This window comes from Moschus berezovskii, chromosome 19 (assembly GCF_049115385.1).
Source record: "Moschus berezovskii isolate FMDL1 chromosome 19, NW_MosBer_1.0, whole genome shotgun sequence".
NCBI classification, from domain to species: domain Eukaryota; kingdom Metazoa; phylum Chordata; class Mammalia; order Artiodactyla; family Moschidae; genus Moschus; species Moschus berezovskii.
The window spans coordinates 36587868-36604018 of NC_142478.1; positions in this window are offsets into that span (position 1 = coordinate 36587868).

Here is a 16151-nt window from a genome sequence, read left to right on the forward strand (position 1 = left end):
CCTGGGATTCTCCAGGCAAGAACACTGAGTGGGTTGCCAGTCTAGAGTAGTCAAATTTATATAAACAGAAATAAAATGATGGTTGCCAGAGGCTTGGGAGTTGATGCAGAAATGAGAATTTGTTGATTGGGGAGAGAGCTTTGATTTTGCAAAAAGAAAATGTTCTGGAGTTTGTAAACTCCAGATATAAACATGTAAACATATTTAACATGAACTGTACACTTAAAAATGGTTAAGATGGTAAATTTTATGTTACTTGTTTTTCAACCACAATAAATATATTAATTATGATTAGAGTGTGTTGGTATACAAATGTTTGGGTTATTTATTTAAATAGAAATATTTCTGTTATGAGATGATTTGATATAAACAGGTTGATTTTTTTTCTTGTAATTTGTAGAGCCTTATAGTGTATGCTGTTTTCTGTTTAAAGTTACATTTAGGCAATGCTGATAACTATAATTACTGTATTAACATTAAAAAATAATAAGATGTTTGTAAACACTACCAATTCTAAGACTGAATTTTTCCTCCTGTAATTCATCTTTTAGAAAATGAAGAATAATGCGCTTTAAAGTGTTTAAATAAATCATAATTAATTTTGTTTCTAGATACATTGAGTAAGCTGGGTCTGACAATTAAAGAACTAATTATGTTGAAAATGCAATTCACTTTCCCCCTAGGCTTATTCAGTTATTTCTGTTCTCTAATTTAGACAGGCAAGTATTTATTTGCCACTAGGCAACACCTGATAAAAATATTTAAGTACATGCAAGGACAATTATATACCTATGAAGACATGTAAAAAATAGTTTTATGTAATAAAGATGATTATCTGTTTGAAATTTTGATTTTTTCTCTTTGATTTTTTTCTATGTCTCTATCACAACCAGTTAACAAAGTTCTTACAATAAATCTAGATTGCAAAAGACACTGGTTTTGGAAAAGTAAATTTATAGTCAAGCTTTCACATGGACCCTCTATACCAGGACATAGAGATACATCAACTACGTGGTTGTCACTTTCTAGACTGAGAAGTTAGGACATCCTGTTAGAATACTTAATGCTACATGAAATTGAGGTGGTCTAAGTCTTACAGAGAGGTGAAATTTAATACTGGATGTAACATAAGTTTCCCTGGGAGTTCAACTAGTGAAGAACCCACCTGTCATGTGGGTTCGATCCCTGGGTAGGGAAGATTCCCTGGAGAAGGGAAATGACAACCCACTTCAGTATTCTTGCCTGGGAAATCCCACTAACAGAGGAACCTGATGGGCTACAGTCCACGAGGTTGCAATGAGTCGGACACAAATGAGCCTCTAAGCACATGACACAGAAAAAGCAAGTTTTCCAGGAGGTGGCTTCATGTCTCTGATTTTTATTCGGTGACAACAGATCGGAGAAGTCCTTTAACTTTTTTGAATTCCAGTTGCTTCAGGCATTCAGTACAGTTAACACCTGTTCTTTCCACTCCTCTAAAATCACTGAAACAACGATAGCAACAATAATACAAGCAAAACCCTTCTGTTGCAAATATGAAGGATTTCTTTCTCTTAGCACAGAGGCAGTGATCTGCTGTGTAGAGCCATGCTTTCAGTGGAATGGCAAGAATTGTTTCTTTCACAGTGTATTACAAAGAAGCTGGCTATTAAAATATGACAAGCATAAAGAACTTCTTCATAACACTAGTGTAAACTGAATCTTTGTACTGTAGTTTCTGAAAGTCAGAACTTCTCATCCTTGTGTTTATACAATTCTAATATAAATGGGCTTAGATCTAGTAAAGCAGGCTGCAGAAACACAAAACATAAAAACACAAGTAAAAACATGCGTAAATATATATACACATTAATATAGGAGGAAGAAATGAGGCAAAAAAATATATTCTTGGGCAACAGCACTTGATAGCACTCACTAAAGTAGAAAGAGAAGCAGTGAGATCCTCAAAAGCCAAAAAGAGAACCTATTTTGGTGGCTTCTAATGTAGCTAATGGGCTTCCCAGGTGGCGTCATGATAAAGAATCGCCTGCCAATGCAGGAGACAGAGGACAAGGAAGTTTGATCCCTTTGTCAGGAAGATCCCCTGGACTAGGAAATGGGAACCCATTCCAGTATTCTTGCCTGGAAAATTCCATGGACAAAGGAGCCTGGTGGGTCGCAGTCCATAGAGTCGCAAAAGAGTCAGACACCACTGAGCTACTGAGCACCCGATGTGGCTAAGACATAATAAGTACAGTTGCGACTGGAAGAGACTAAAAGGATGACACAGCAAGTACAGCTACTTTCTGGAAAGACTTAAAATGGCTATGGACTCAAAGCACTGCCAATCCAGTGTTAAAGGGATAGTTAAAGGCTTTAATCATCTGCTTTGGTTTGAAATGTATTGCTACTGTATACAGTTTGGATTCTCATAATAAGCTGTCATTTTATCCACAAAATTTAATCCACAAAATTCAGATGTTTAAGAAAGAGATCAAAATTTTTTCCTCCAACTGATATATCTAACGTGAGCTCTTATCACACTACATAGCCATCCCTTCACCAACTTGCAAAATCACCCACTCCCCCTTCCCTGGGCTTGCAGCTATACTGTTTCAAGGAGCTTACATTGTGCCATGCAGTGCCGAAGGACATCTGTTCCAGGTGGCCAACCTCTCTCCACCCAGCCTCCCCCGCAGCCGCCTTGTTTAGTCTGGTTTTTGTGTGTTTGCCCATGCAGATGGCTGCTGTGACACCCTTTAATCTTGTCCAGAGGCTCCATGGATCATGTGATGACTCAGAGCTTGGGTCCCTCTTGAGTGCACACAGTCATTCTGCTATTCTTATCTGTGTTGAGAACACAGAAGCTCAGTGAGGCTTCATTCATATAGCTCTTTACCCCTTCCTGATTACCAGGGAAAAGGAAGTCATTCATGCCTCAGTTCAGTTCAGCCACTCAGTTGTGTCCGACTCTTTGCAACCCAATGGACTGCAGCACACCAGGCTTCCTTGTCCATCACCAACTCCCAGAACTTGCTCAAATTCATGTCCACCGAGTCAATGATGCCATCCAACCATCTCGTCCTCTGTCCTCCCCTTCTCCTCCTGTCGTCAATCTTTCCCAGCATCAGGGTCTTTTCCAATGAGTCATCCTTTGCATCAGGTGGCCAAAATATTGAAATTTCAGCTTCAGCATCCGTCCTTCCAATGAATATTCAAGACTGATTTCTTTACGATTGATTGGTTTGATCTCCTTGATGTCCAAGGGACTCTCAAAAGTCTTCTCCAACACCATAATTAGAAACCATCAATATTTCGGCACTTAGATTTCTTTATGGTCCAACTCTCACATCCATACACAACTACTGGAAAAACCATAGCTTTGACTAGATCGACATTTGTTGGCAAAGTAATGTCTCTGCTTTTTAATATGCTATCTAGGTTGGTCACGGCTTTTCTTTCAAGGAGCAAGCATCTTTTAATTTCATGGCTGCAGTCACCATCTGCAGTGATTTTGGAGCCCAAGAAAATAAACTCCGTCACTGTTTCCATTGTTTCCCCAACTATTTGCCATGAAGTCACGGGACTGGATTCCATGATCTTTGCTTTTTGAATGTTGAGTTTTAACCCAGCTTTTTCATTCTCTTCTTTCACTTTCATCAAGAGGCTCTTTAGTTCCTTTTTGCTTTCTGCCATAAGGTGGTGTCATCTGCATATCTGAGGTTATTTATATTTCTTCCAGCAATCTTGATTCCAGCTTGTGCTTCATCCAGTCCAGCATTTCTCATGATGTACTCTGCATATGAGTTAAATAAGCAAGGTGACAGTATACAACCTTGATGTATTCCTTTTCCAATTTGGAACCAGTCTGTTGTTCCATGTCCAGTTCTAACTGTTGCTTCCTGACCTAATTACAGATTTCTCAAGAGGCAGGTCAGGTGGTCTGGTATTCCCATCTCTTGAAGAATTTTCCACAGTTTATTGTGATCCACACAGTCAAAGGCTTTAGCGTAGTCAATGAAGCAGAAGTAGATGTTTTCCTGGAATTCTCTTTGCTTTTTCTATAATCCAATGGATGTTGGCAACTTGATCTCCGGTTCCTCTGCTTTTTCTAAATCCAATTTGAACATCTGGAAGTTCTCTGTTCACATATTGTTGAAGCCAAGCTTGTAGAATTTTGAGCATTACTTTGCTAGCATGTGAGATGAGTGCAATTGTGTGGTAGCCTGAACATTCTTTGGCATTGCCTTTGGGATTGGAATGAAAACTGACCATTTCCAGTCCTGTGGCCACTGTTGAATTTTCATCCACACCTAGGGTAAAGAAATTGAGAAGGCTTCATGGATTTATTTGAACCCAGTCTGACTCAGAAATTTCCCCTTTCTTCACCTCTATCAGGAAAAATGAGGCAAAGGTTCCCTCTCTACTTGTTTTCAACAAAATATCTGGAGTCCTTCTGTCCCTCAAAACAGAAGTCCCTTAAGATTTTGCTCAGCAGAACATGGATATCTTCACCTCAGACGTCACTATGTCTACTCACTCCTACATCTCTTTTTCATTCTTTTCTTCCCTCCATCTTTTGGAGTTAACTTTTCATCTTGGGGTGGGGAAAGTGGAGAGTGAAGGGAACAGAGAAGTAAAATTTCACTTGAGTTATCTAGTTTCTTTGTGCCTCGAGTTTACTTGGGTAGATTTTGCCCATAAAAATATGTCCATAAGCTTTTGATCCTCAACAGGCTGTTCTTTGATTCTACAAGTACACTTCTTCCAGAAGTCAACTGTTGCTGCGTGTTAGCTGCCCTAATGCCAAAGGTACACAAGGTACCATAAATAGAGGGGATATATGTTGGTTAATACTTCAAATATTATTCCATCACAACACTGAGTTCTCCAAACTGTGGGCAAGCCAACTTTATGTTTTAATATAATAAATATGGCAGGAAAAATATTAGTTTTAGTCATAGGAAATTGCTACTAGTTGACTATTTTGACTAGAACAGCAGAAGAAAATCTCAGCACAGAAGTATGATGTCTAGGATATTTTTTCTCAAGGTCTGGTTCATGTACCATCTGCTTTAGAATAACATGTGGTAGATGCCATGGGGAGTAACAAATTTATTAAAGTGGTGTTAACTGCACCCTACTCCAAACTTTCTGACCGGAAACTCTAGAAGTGAGGTCTGTGAATTTGTATTAATATTTAAAGTCAGCATCCAGATGATTGGTTATCCTGCCCATATAACAACCTCCTCTTGGAAGTTTTCATTTGGGCATGGTGATAATGAATTAGCTACCTGAGCCGGCAGCAGTAAGACGATAGATCTTTTTCAGGGAACCATCTTTCTGTCTCACCGGCCTCAGCCATAGTGGGCTTGTATAACTTTGTCACGGATACTGACTAAAAATTTACTTCATATTTTTATGTCATTGCTGGATGAGTGATTCATTTCACTTGCAGGAAAGGGAAAACTATTTTTCCTTAGCAAAACATATTTTATACTAAAGAAATACACAGCAGAATCAAATAAAGAGAAACTCAAGACTTGTCTTCTTAACCACTGTTTGTTTAAATAAATAGGAATGTGTCTACATTTAGCATAAGAGACAAAGAAAAAGAAAAATTGGAAAATGTAAGTTGTATTTCTGTAAAATAATACTAGGATTGGAATTTCTGTCCCTAAAACTGAAATTACTTACATGGCATAAAATAAAAGCTATAACTATTGATAAAAGGATTTGAGTTTACATTAAGTGATAAAATAATAAAAAAAAGTCTATTATTATTTAAAATAACAAATTAGACTTTTAAGAAATAGACTGCTAACAAAATTTTTATATTAAGATTTTTAAAATATAGAAATATAACTAATGGAGAATTTCATATACTTAACTGACTTCCCTGGTGGCTCAGACGGTAAAGCATCTGCCTACAATGCAGAAGACCCGGGTTCAGTCCCTAGGTCAGGAAGATCCTCTGGAGAAAGAAATGACAACCCACTCCAGCACTCTTGCCTGGAAAATCCCATGGACAGAGGAGTATGGTAGGCTACAGTCCATGGGGTTGCAAAGAGTCGGACACGACTGAGCAACTTCACTCACTCACTCATATACTTAGCTACTAATTATAAATTGTAGGTTGGGTGTTATATTTACTTGAATTAAATTACGGGCAAGAGAGAAAACCAACATATTACCTGGGACAGCAAACCAAGGTGCTGGGTGAATTGGCCTCATACCAACAAACAAAAAATGTTGAAGAAATTGGAACTTACAATTAAAATGATGTTGGCAAAAGAAAACTGCCATTTATCATGGATGGGTTATATAACTACTGACTTTAAAGCAATATGTGGCCTCAAAAGAAACAAGTTAACCAAGTTTATTGGTCATTTAAAAAATTCGTTCCAGTATAGTCAGTCTTGATTAACTTTAACCCATCTAACAGGAACCCTTAATTAACTTTTTTTTTCCTCAAAAAACTGGGGAAAAAATGAGGCAGAATACAAAAAATAAGCTTATAACAAAACTTTACTTTAAAAGCTTCCAGTAAGAACTTGCAGAGAATATTTTCACATCTGCACCTATTCAGAAAACAACTTTCCAACCTACTAGTCTCTTAACCATACAATTTTATATATGCCCTAAATATGTAAACTTTTACAAAATCTGTCATATTTAATATAACTACTTCCTAAGGCAACAAAGTAAACCAATCTTCAATATGAAAAGAAATGAATATCAAGAATTCTCTTATTTGCAGTTAATGAAAACACTGAATTAATCTGGAATAATCCATTTACAGAACATTTCTATTTATTAAATTTCAGCTTTAATAATGGCATTTTAGTTTAATAACTAAACAGAGTTTCAGTTTAATAACTGTTAACTCTGAGATAGGTGCCAAGAAGAACAACAAAATGGGATCTAGATAGTGGATACTTAACCTGGGTGTCCATACCTCTGGCCCTGAGCACATTAATTAAAGGATCTTAGGATGCTGTCAAGAGTATTGCTGAAATGATGGATCATGGAATCCAAAGGGAATAAGGCCCTTGGGACACGGATTGGGAAAGAGTAAAGGAATCAAAAAGCTGGAGGACTCAATCCATATCCAATGCTCATGGTGGGACCTGCAAATGGAGGTAGGAAATGTATGATCTGAGTGGGCTTGTTTGACTGAGGGGTTTGGGAAGTGGAACAATTAGAGGTGAGGATAAGATCAAAATGGGATCACATGTACTTCAGGAAACTGGGAAGAGTGAAGAATGATGAATGAGAAAACTTCAAAACTGCCTCATATTAATCTGTTCTTGAGATAATTAAGCGCTTACTTGGGTTTGCACCAGCCTCCTAACATAAAGAAGGGCATATGTACACATCCACGCATCCAGAGCAATAAGGGATAGGCCAGCTTGGCAACTTGCCAAGCTTTAACCTATAAAAGTTGCTAAATCATTGTTGGAACACTAATCATTGGGCAAGTAAGGGTGTTAAGGATTTCCTATCAACTGTAACACTTCTCAGGAGGCAGGGCAGTGAGAAGAGGTTCGCCCAGCCTCCTCTCCCCTGAGAGGCTATGTGCTGGTAATCTATTTTAATCAGCTGGTAAACAGTCAGCAATCTATTGATACCTCCAGAGGGAGTTAGATCAATTTAACTACATTTTGCTGAAGGAGGCATCCAAGTTTGGGGCCAGGATTTCTTCAGAAAAAATAGAGGAAAGGATGAATGTGCCCATAAACTCTGATCCCTTCTGATGTTCAAAATTATTAGTTTTAAGGATCACCAAAAACAGAGGATGAGATGATTGAATGACATCACCAATTCAATGGACATGAATCTGAGCAAACTCCGGGTGGTAGTGAAGGACGAGAAGCCTGATGTGCTGCAGTCCATGGGGTCACAAACTATAGGACAGGACTGAGTGACTCAACAACAACAACAACAACAACGAAAACTTCTATGCTGGCTCCCATCCTCAGCCCTGTCAACATTTGTTTTATACCAATAATGTTTCTGGATTATGTTGTCTCCCTCTAGGTCATTCTCTCTGAAAAGTACTTAAATTGAGTTCCCAGTGAAAATCAGATATTCACTAATGTCCTAGTGAATGATGAGAAGGCCCAGTTCATGAAGGTTCTAGAGAAGGTGAGAAATGGTATTACTCTGGGAGTCATTTCTGCCATCTCTTAGGACATAGAATGTAGATTTCATCAACAATCTTCAAAGCCAGAAAACTGAAGCAGACGAGGGTAGGAAAGAAGGACATTTGCTTTTAATCCTCTTGTCCTTCTTAGTTCTTAATGAGGAATAGATGTCATCACCTTCAGACTAATGTGAAAAAACTATTTTAACTGCTTTTCCAAGTTTGGGTTTTCCTGATCTACAACTTTTGTTTAATTTTTGCTTTTCTACCTTTGACTTCCTCTACACTTCTTTCTTTCTTTCTTTTTTTTAAGGTCAGACTACCTGTATAAGACTCCTATCTAATCATCTTACCACATCCGTGTTTAAGCAACAAAGTCTAAAGCATACTGTTTGTCTAAGTTGTGTCATAAAAATATATCTCTGTTTTCTCTTGAGGCAGCTGTGATTATTATGGAGAAATTTGAGCTTGGATTAAAAAGTACAGGCTTGAATCTCAGTTCCTATTACTACCATTGGCATGAGTGTGGGACATTTTGTAACTTGTTTTAGACTTCATTTTATACTTTGGCCACCTGATGCGAAGAGCTGACTCATTTGAAAAGACCCCGATGCTGGGAAAGATTGAGGGCAGGAGAAGGGGACGACAGAGGATGAGATGGTTGGATGGCATCGCCGACTCAATGGACATGAGTTTGGGTGAACTCCGGGAGTTGGTGATGGACAGGGAGGCCTGGTGCGCTGCGGTTCATGGGGTCACAGAGTTGGACACGACTGAGCGACTGAACTGAACTGAATTGAACTTATCACTTGCAAAAGAAAAGTGGCAAAATATTCTTGACAGCTAATGAAGAAGTTAGCCATTCAAAAATATCCATGACTTAGAAGTGTTCCTTAAATTATTTTTTTTTCATTTTATACAGTGAATTTAGAGAACTTACTTGCTTTACTCATTTTATGTGATATTAATCACATTGTGTGCATGTAATAGCTAGAGGCTCTTATCCAGTAATAGAGATTGAGATGATATCCGTCTTGTGCAATCAGTCAGCAAACTCTTCTGGAGAAAATAAATACTTAATGAACCTAGAAGAGGGAGGGTGATCCACCTTGCAATGCAAGGGTCACCAGCTCGATTCCTGCTCTGGGAAGTTCCCACATGTTGCGGACAACAGCCCGTGCCCCGCAACTACTAAGTCAGCACTCTAGAGCCCGGAAGCTGTAACTACTGAGCCCAGTGCTGCAACTACTGAAACCTGTGTGCCCTAGAGCCTGTGCTCCACAACAAAAGAAGCCACTGCAATGAGAAGCCTGCACACCACCAGTAGAGAAAACTGTGTGCAGCAAGGAAGACCCACCACAGTCAAAAATGAAAATCAAATATATCTTTAAAAAAAAGAAAGAGGGAGAATGATGTGGCTTGAGAGAGGGATTTGCAAACAGGACTTTTGGGGAAAAGATTGAATGTATGGGAACTTAAGCAGATTTGTTTGCAGGAAAAGAGAAGTAATGAGAGAAAGATAGACAGAGTCAAAGGAGTGATGTGATCGGGGAACTAGAGAAGATACAGTTGGTAGAGGGCCTTTTAAGGTGTGTTCCTGACCTAGAGAGAAGCAATCAATGAACCTGCTGTTTGTGAAGCTCTTGCCAAGCTCTTCCCAGGGAACACCATCTGGGCTCAGCCCTAGGGTAACTACGATGGATGATGCTACCCACTTGCCCAGTGCAAGTGCTTACAAATGCCAGTTGTTCCCTGTGTTAGACCACACAAGGTAGCATTAGTACTGTTATTATTATTATTATTTTTCTCCAAAAGGGAGAAACGAAAGTCTGGGAAGCCTCCTAGTCCAATGAAGATGCTGAAATGTTTTTAAAGAAGAGTGTGCAACTTGTGTCTTCAGCTATTTCTTGCACATAGAAAATATTATTTTTTACTGGTGATTAAGTTTGCTATTAGCGAAACATCTATAAAGTACATGTCATGGAAAGATGTGGAATAATCTGCACTGACACGAATGAAAAGGTTTCCTTTCTCCCAGAGTATCCGCCTTTACTCAGCATTTCTCTGTAGGCAAGGTGCTCCCTGGCAAATGTTCCTCCATAGCCAAAGCATGCTACAGTGCCACATTATCTGCTAAACCTTTTCTTTGTCTTCTCTCTCTTTTTTTCCTTTCTCTTCCTCCTTCCCTCCCTCCCTCTTTCTCTCTCCCTTCTTCCCTTTTCCTTACAAATTATTCAGTCTTGCAGTTTTGCACTTTACTGCTGCAGACGTGGCTCTAGTGGGAGACAGAGAAGTCTGACTTTGGGTTTGCAAAACTTTGGTCCTTTTGAATTAAACCTTTTTTGGATACTCAGTTTTATCTATTGATATATTTCCACTTTAACTGACGCCTTTTGTTTCTGCAGAGAAACAAAACAAAAAGGTGATATTTCATTTTATCTAAAGATTTATTATGACGAACCACCTCACTCCATTTTGGAGGCCAAAAAGCCTCAAGATTTGCCATCTGCAAGCTGGAGATCCAGAAAAGCCAGGAGTATGGTTCCAGTCCATATCTGAAGGCTTGAGAACTGGGAGAGCTGACAGTTTTAAGGCTTAGTCCCGGAACAGGAGAAGACTGAGGTCACACCTTAAGCAGGAAGGCAGAGAGGCAAAATCTCCCTTCCTCTGACTTTTGTTTTATTTAAACCCTCAATGGATTGGGTGGTACCAACCCACAGTAGGGAGGGCCATTCACTTTACTCAGTCTACTGATTCAAATGCTCATCTCATCTGGAGACACCCTCACAGATACACCTCAAAATATTTAACTGAATATCTGGGCACCCAATGGCCCACTCAAGTTGACATATAAAATTAACCTTCACACTTTCCTAGTTCTGGGTCAGTCCCATGCAAATCCTGCATCCTGACTTGGCTCCTGAAATTCCAATCCAACATAGTTGTAGTTAGCTGTCCCATTTTCCTGGGTCCAGAATTTAAAGGACACTGAAGATGCTGTCTGACCTAAGTACAATTCACTGGGGCTGTTAAAACCATTCATATCAGATAGAGACTTGCACCCATGTTCCAGGACTCCAACCCAATCAAAACTGACAGTCTTCCAACTGAGATCATAAACCTGGTTTCGGGACCTAATGAAGCTCAGGTTCTTGATGTCTCATTGCAAAGAATTTAGTGAGAGACAAAGTGATAAGTGAGAAGTGGATTTATTTAGAGAAAACACACTCCGTAGACAGAGTGTGGGTCACCACAGAAGGTGAGTGCAGCCTCAAAATGTGGTGTGGTAGCTTTTATGGGCTGGGTAGTTCCATAGGCTAGGGTGACCGAGGATGAGATGGTTGGATGGCATCACTGATCAATGGGCTGAGTTTGAGGAAACTCCAGGAGACAGTGAAGGAAAGGGAGGCCTGGCATGCTGCAGTCCATGGGATCACAAAGAGCTGTACATGACTTAGCAACTGAACAACAGCAGCAACGAGTAGGAAGAAAAAGTTTTAATTGCTAAGTCGTGCCCTATTCTTTGTGACCCCATGAATAGTAGCTTACCATGGATCTCTGTTCATGGGCTTCTCCAGGCAAGAATACTGGGGTGGGTAGCCATTCCCTTCTCCAGGGGATCTTCCTGACTCAGGGATGGAACCCAGGCCTCCTGCATCTGCAATGTGGATACAGCATGTGCAACTGAGCCACAAACAGCTCTATGAGTGGGAGGACTATTCCAAATATTTTGGGAAGGAGCGTAGGTTTCCAGGAGTTGGGCCACCACCCACTTTTTGGTCTATGATGGCTGGCCTAGAATCCCATGGAAAGAGGAGCCTGGTGGGCTGTATTTATAGGGTGGCAAGGAGTTGGACACAACTGAGCACACATGCACTTGGAACTGTCATGGCACCTCTGAGTGTGTCATTAGCTTGCTGCTTTGTTACAGTGAGCCTATAGTGAGGATCAAGGTCCAGTCAAAGCTGACTTGTCTGCCATCTTGATGGACCATTTTGATGCTAATGTTTATGTTGTGTCCTTGGGTTATGTCATTCTTTCAAAGGGTGTGCCCTGCCCCCTTCCCTCCTGTTTCACTACCACTTCTATTTTGTGGACACACTCCAAATGAACTAAAAATTTGCTAATTTTGAGCAATAAGATTATACCACTGACTCATATTAAACTTGTGATTATATAAACATCCCAATTTCTTTTCACCGGTATAAGGATTGTACATAATTTTTAAAAAATGATAATTTATAGAACTATTGTGACAGGGAATATTAATAATATTTAACTGAACTTATTTCATGCTATCATCCCATTTTATTAGCCTATAAACCTCAGTGAACTAAGATAATATTTTATTATTGATGGAGCCTTCGTTAAAATCTAGTTTTCGAACTTAATATGCTTTATGGACTATGTAGCAGACTCTGAAACTTGTTTCCACTCTCTCTCTCAGTGTCTGCATTCAGGGAGAGGTACCAGTTTCCATAAGAAGCATTCTGGAATAGTGGTTATAGCCATGGGCTGTGGAGTCAAATCAAATAGATTTCAACCTTGCCATTTGCTGGTTGTATGATGCTGGGTATCCCAGTTAACTTAGCTGATTTAGTTTTTTTATATATATATTTATTACAACATAATAAGACATCTAATATGATTTTTACAGAGATCAACTGAAAAAAAGTGCAGCATCTAATATACAGGGAACAATATAACGTTAGCCATTATTATATGCATCATCTAAAAGTTTAGTAAACATTTCAACTACAAACTCGTCTAAGTTCTGTTGAATAAGATAGAACAAGGGGCCCATGGTTATTGTTGCTGTTGGTTAGTTTCTAAGTCTTGTCTGATTCTGCAACCCCCTGAACGGCAGCACACTAGGCTTCTCTGTCCATCACTATCTCCCTGAGTTTGCTCAAACTCATGTTCCTTATGTCAGTGATATCATCCAACCACCTCATCCTCTGTCATTCCATTTCTTTCTCCTTCTGCCCTCAATTTTTCCCAGCACTAGGATCTTTTCCAATGAATCAACTCTTCCCATCAGGTGGCCAAAGTATTGGAACTTCAGTTTCAACATCACTCAATGGACTACTCCAGTGTTCAATTCATTGGAATAGTCCAATGAATATTCAGAGTTGATTTTCTTTAGGATTGACTGGTTTGATCTTCTTGCTGTCCAAGCAACCCTCAAGAGTCTCCTCCAGCACCACAGTTCAAAAGCAGCAGTTCTTCAGTCCTCAGTTTTCTTTATGGTCCAACTCTCACATCCATACATGACTACTGGGAAAACCATAGCTTTGACTAGATGGATCTTTGCCAGTAAAGTTATGTCTCTGCTTTTTAATACACTGTTTAGTTTGTCATAGCTGTTCTTCCAAGGAGTAGGCATGTTTTAATTTCATGGCTAACAGTCACTGTCCACATTGATTTTGGGGCCCAAGAAAATAATCTGTCCCTGTTTCCATTGTTTCCCCAAATATTTGCCATCAAGTGATAGGACTAGATGCCAAGATCTTAGTTTTTTGAACACTGAGTTTTAAGCCAGCTTTTTCATTCTCCTCTTCCACTTTCATCAAGAGGCTCTTTAGTTTCTCTTCATTTTCTTCCATTAAAGTGGTATCATCTGTATATCAGAGGTTGTTATTTCTCCTGGAAGTCTTAACTCCAGCTTGTGATTATGCTGCTGCTGCTGCTGCTAAGTCGCTTCAGTCGTGTCCGACTCTGTGTGACCTCATAGACGGCAGCCAACCAGGCTCCGCCATCCCTGGGATTCTCCAGGCAAGAACACTGGAGTGGGTTGCCATTTCCTTCTCCAATGTGTGAAAGTGAAAAGTGAAAGTGAAGTCGCTCAGTCGTGTCCTATTAGTAGCAACCCCATAGACTGAAGCCCACCAGGCTCCTCTGTCCATGCGATTTTCTAGGCAAGAGTACTGGAATGGCTTGCCACTGCCTTCTCCGGCTTGTGATTATAGTTTTCAGTAAAATATTCCTTTCTGCTTAATATAGCAGGACTAATGTGACTATACCTAGCTGTCATAACTCACAAAATCTTTTTCACAATTATTCCATTTAGCTGTTTTATCAATTCATCTGTAGGTAGGCTCAGTTGTGTTGGACTCTTTGAGACCTCATGGACTGTAACCTGCCAGACTCCTCTGTCCATGGGAATTCCCAGGCAACTACACTGGAGTAGGTTGCCATGTCCTTCTACAAGGGATCTTCCTGATCCAGGGATCTAACCTGTATCTCTTGTGCCTCCTTCATTAGCAGGTGGATTCTTTACCACTAGTACTACCTGGAAAGCTTATTTTTGTTTAAGTGATGTACAGTAGCTGGCACTAAGACGTAGTTATCTGAATGCCAACAAAATCTAGTGTAATATATAGAACAAAATCAACAAAAATTCATAATTCATTACTATTGTCAAAAATTTAAATTTTAGAGCACAAATCACAGAAAAAAGATAAAAAGTAATTTCAATGATATTTATTCCACTTTCATTTTTATTTCACTAAAATAATTTTTAGACTATCTATTCAGCTTTTTTGTATACAAGTGTCCAGTACAAACCTTTATACAGATCGAACTGGGAAATTTACACAGCTATGTGATATACTGTGTTGTGCTTGCTTTAGTCATGTCCAACTCATTGTGACCCCATGGACCGTAGCCCACTAGGCTCCTCTGTCTATGGGATTCTCCAGGCAAAAATACTGGAGTGGATTGCCATACCCTTCACCCAGGGATCTTCCCGACCCAGGGACCAAACCCACGTTTGCTACATTGCAGGCAGATTCTTGACCACTGAGCCACCAGGGAAGGCCCTTACCTAGCTATATACTTTGTCAATAATCACATATGAAGGAAATTCTTATTATATAATTAAGCTTTCCCAGGCTTTACTGGGCAGAGAAGGAAATGGCAACCCACTCCAGTACTCTTGCCTCGAAAATCCCATGGGCGGAGGAGCCTGGTAGGCTGCAGTCCGTGGGGTTGCGAAGAGTCGGACACAACTGAGCGACTTCACTTTCACTTTTCACTCATGCATCGGAGAAGGAAATGGCAACCCACTCCAGTGTTCTTGCCTGGAGAATCCCAGGGACAGGGGAGCCTGGTGGGCTGCCGTCTATGGGGTAGCACAGAGTCGGACACGACTGAAGCGACTTAGCAGCAGCAACAGCAGGCTTTACTGGGGGCTTCCCTGGTAGTAAAGAATCAGCCTGAGATATAGGAGACCTTGGTTCGATCCCAGTGTCAGGAAGATCCCCTGGAGAAGGAAATGGCAACCCACTCCAGTATTCTTGCCTGGGAAATTCCATGGACAGAGGAGCCTGGTGGGCTACAGTCCATGGCACCTCAAAGAGCCAGACATGACTGAGCAACTAATACTTTCACTTCCAGGTTTTATATATAAAACAGTATACTATATTGTAATTTTTTAAAAACCATTTTACTGAGGTATGATTGACACACAAAAAGGTGTACATATTGAATGGACACAAACTGATGAGTCTGGAGATTTCTGTTTCTTGTCTTTTGAAGCATTTAGCTAATGTTCCTAAAACAAATGCCAAGGAAAATATAAAAAGTTTATACCCTTTCACTGTAGATAGTGAAAAATAGAATCAGGCAATGTACTTTTAAGGACTTTGAAAAAACATGCGGCTATTCATTCATTTTTTTTTTTTTCCATTCAATAATTCAATGCTTTTAAGCACCAGTGCACTCCAGGAACTATTCTAAATACTGGAAACAGAAGTAAATGAAACAAAGTCCCTGCCCTCATGGAGTATATACTCCCGCAGAGGCACAGCAGTAAACAAACCACTCCACTCAAAAAAGCAATAAAAAGCACAATATAATGATATATGCTATAAGGAACAGTGAAGAAAGGTGAGGGGAGTATCGTGTCTTGGTAGGATCTTTATTTAGGATGGTAAGGAAAGACATCTCATGTAAAGTGATATTTGAGTGGAGAATTGAGAAAGAAGTAATGGTTTGAGACACACAAATAATTTGAAAAAAAGAA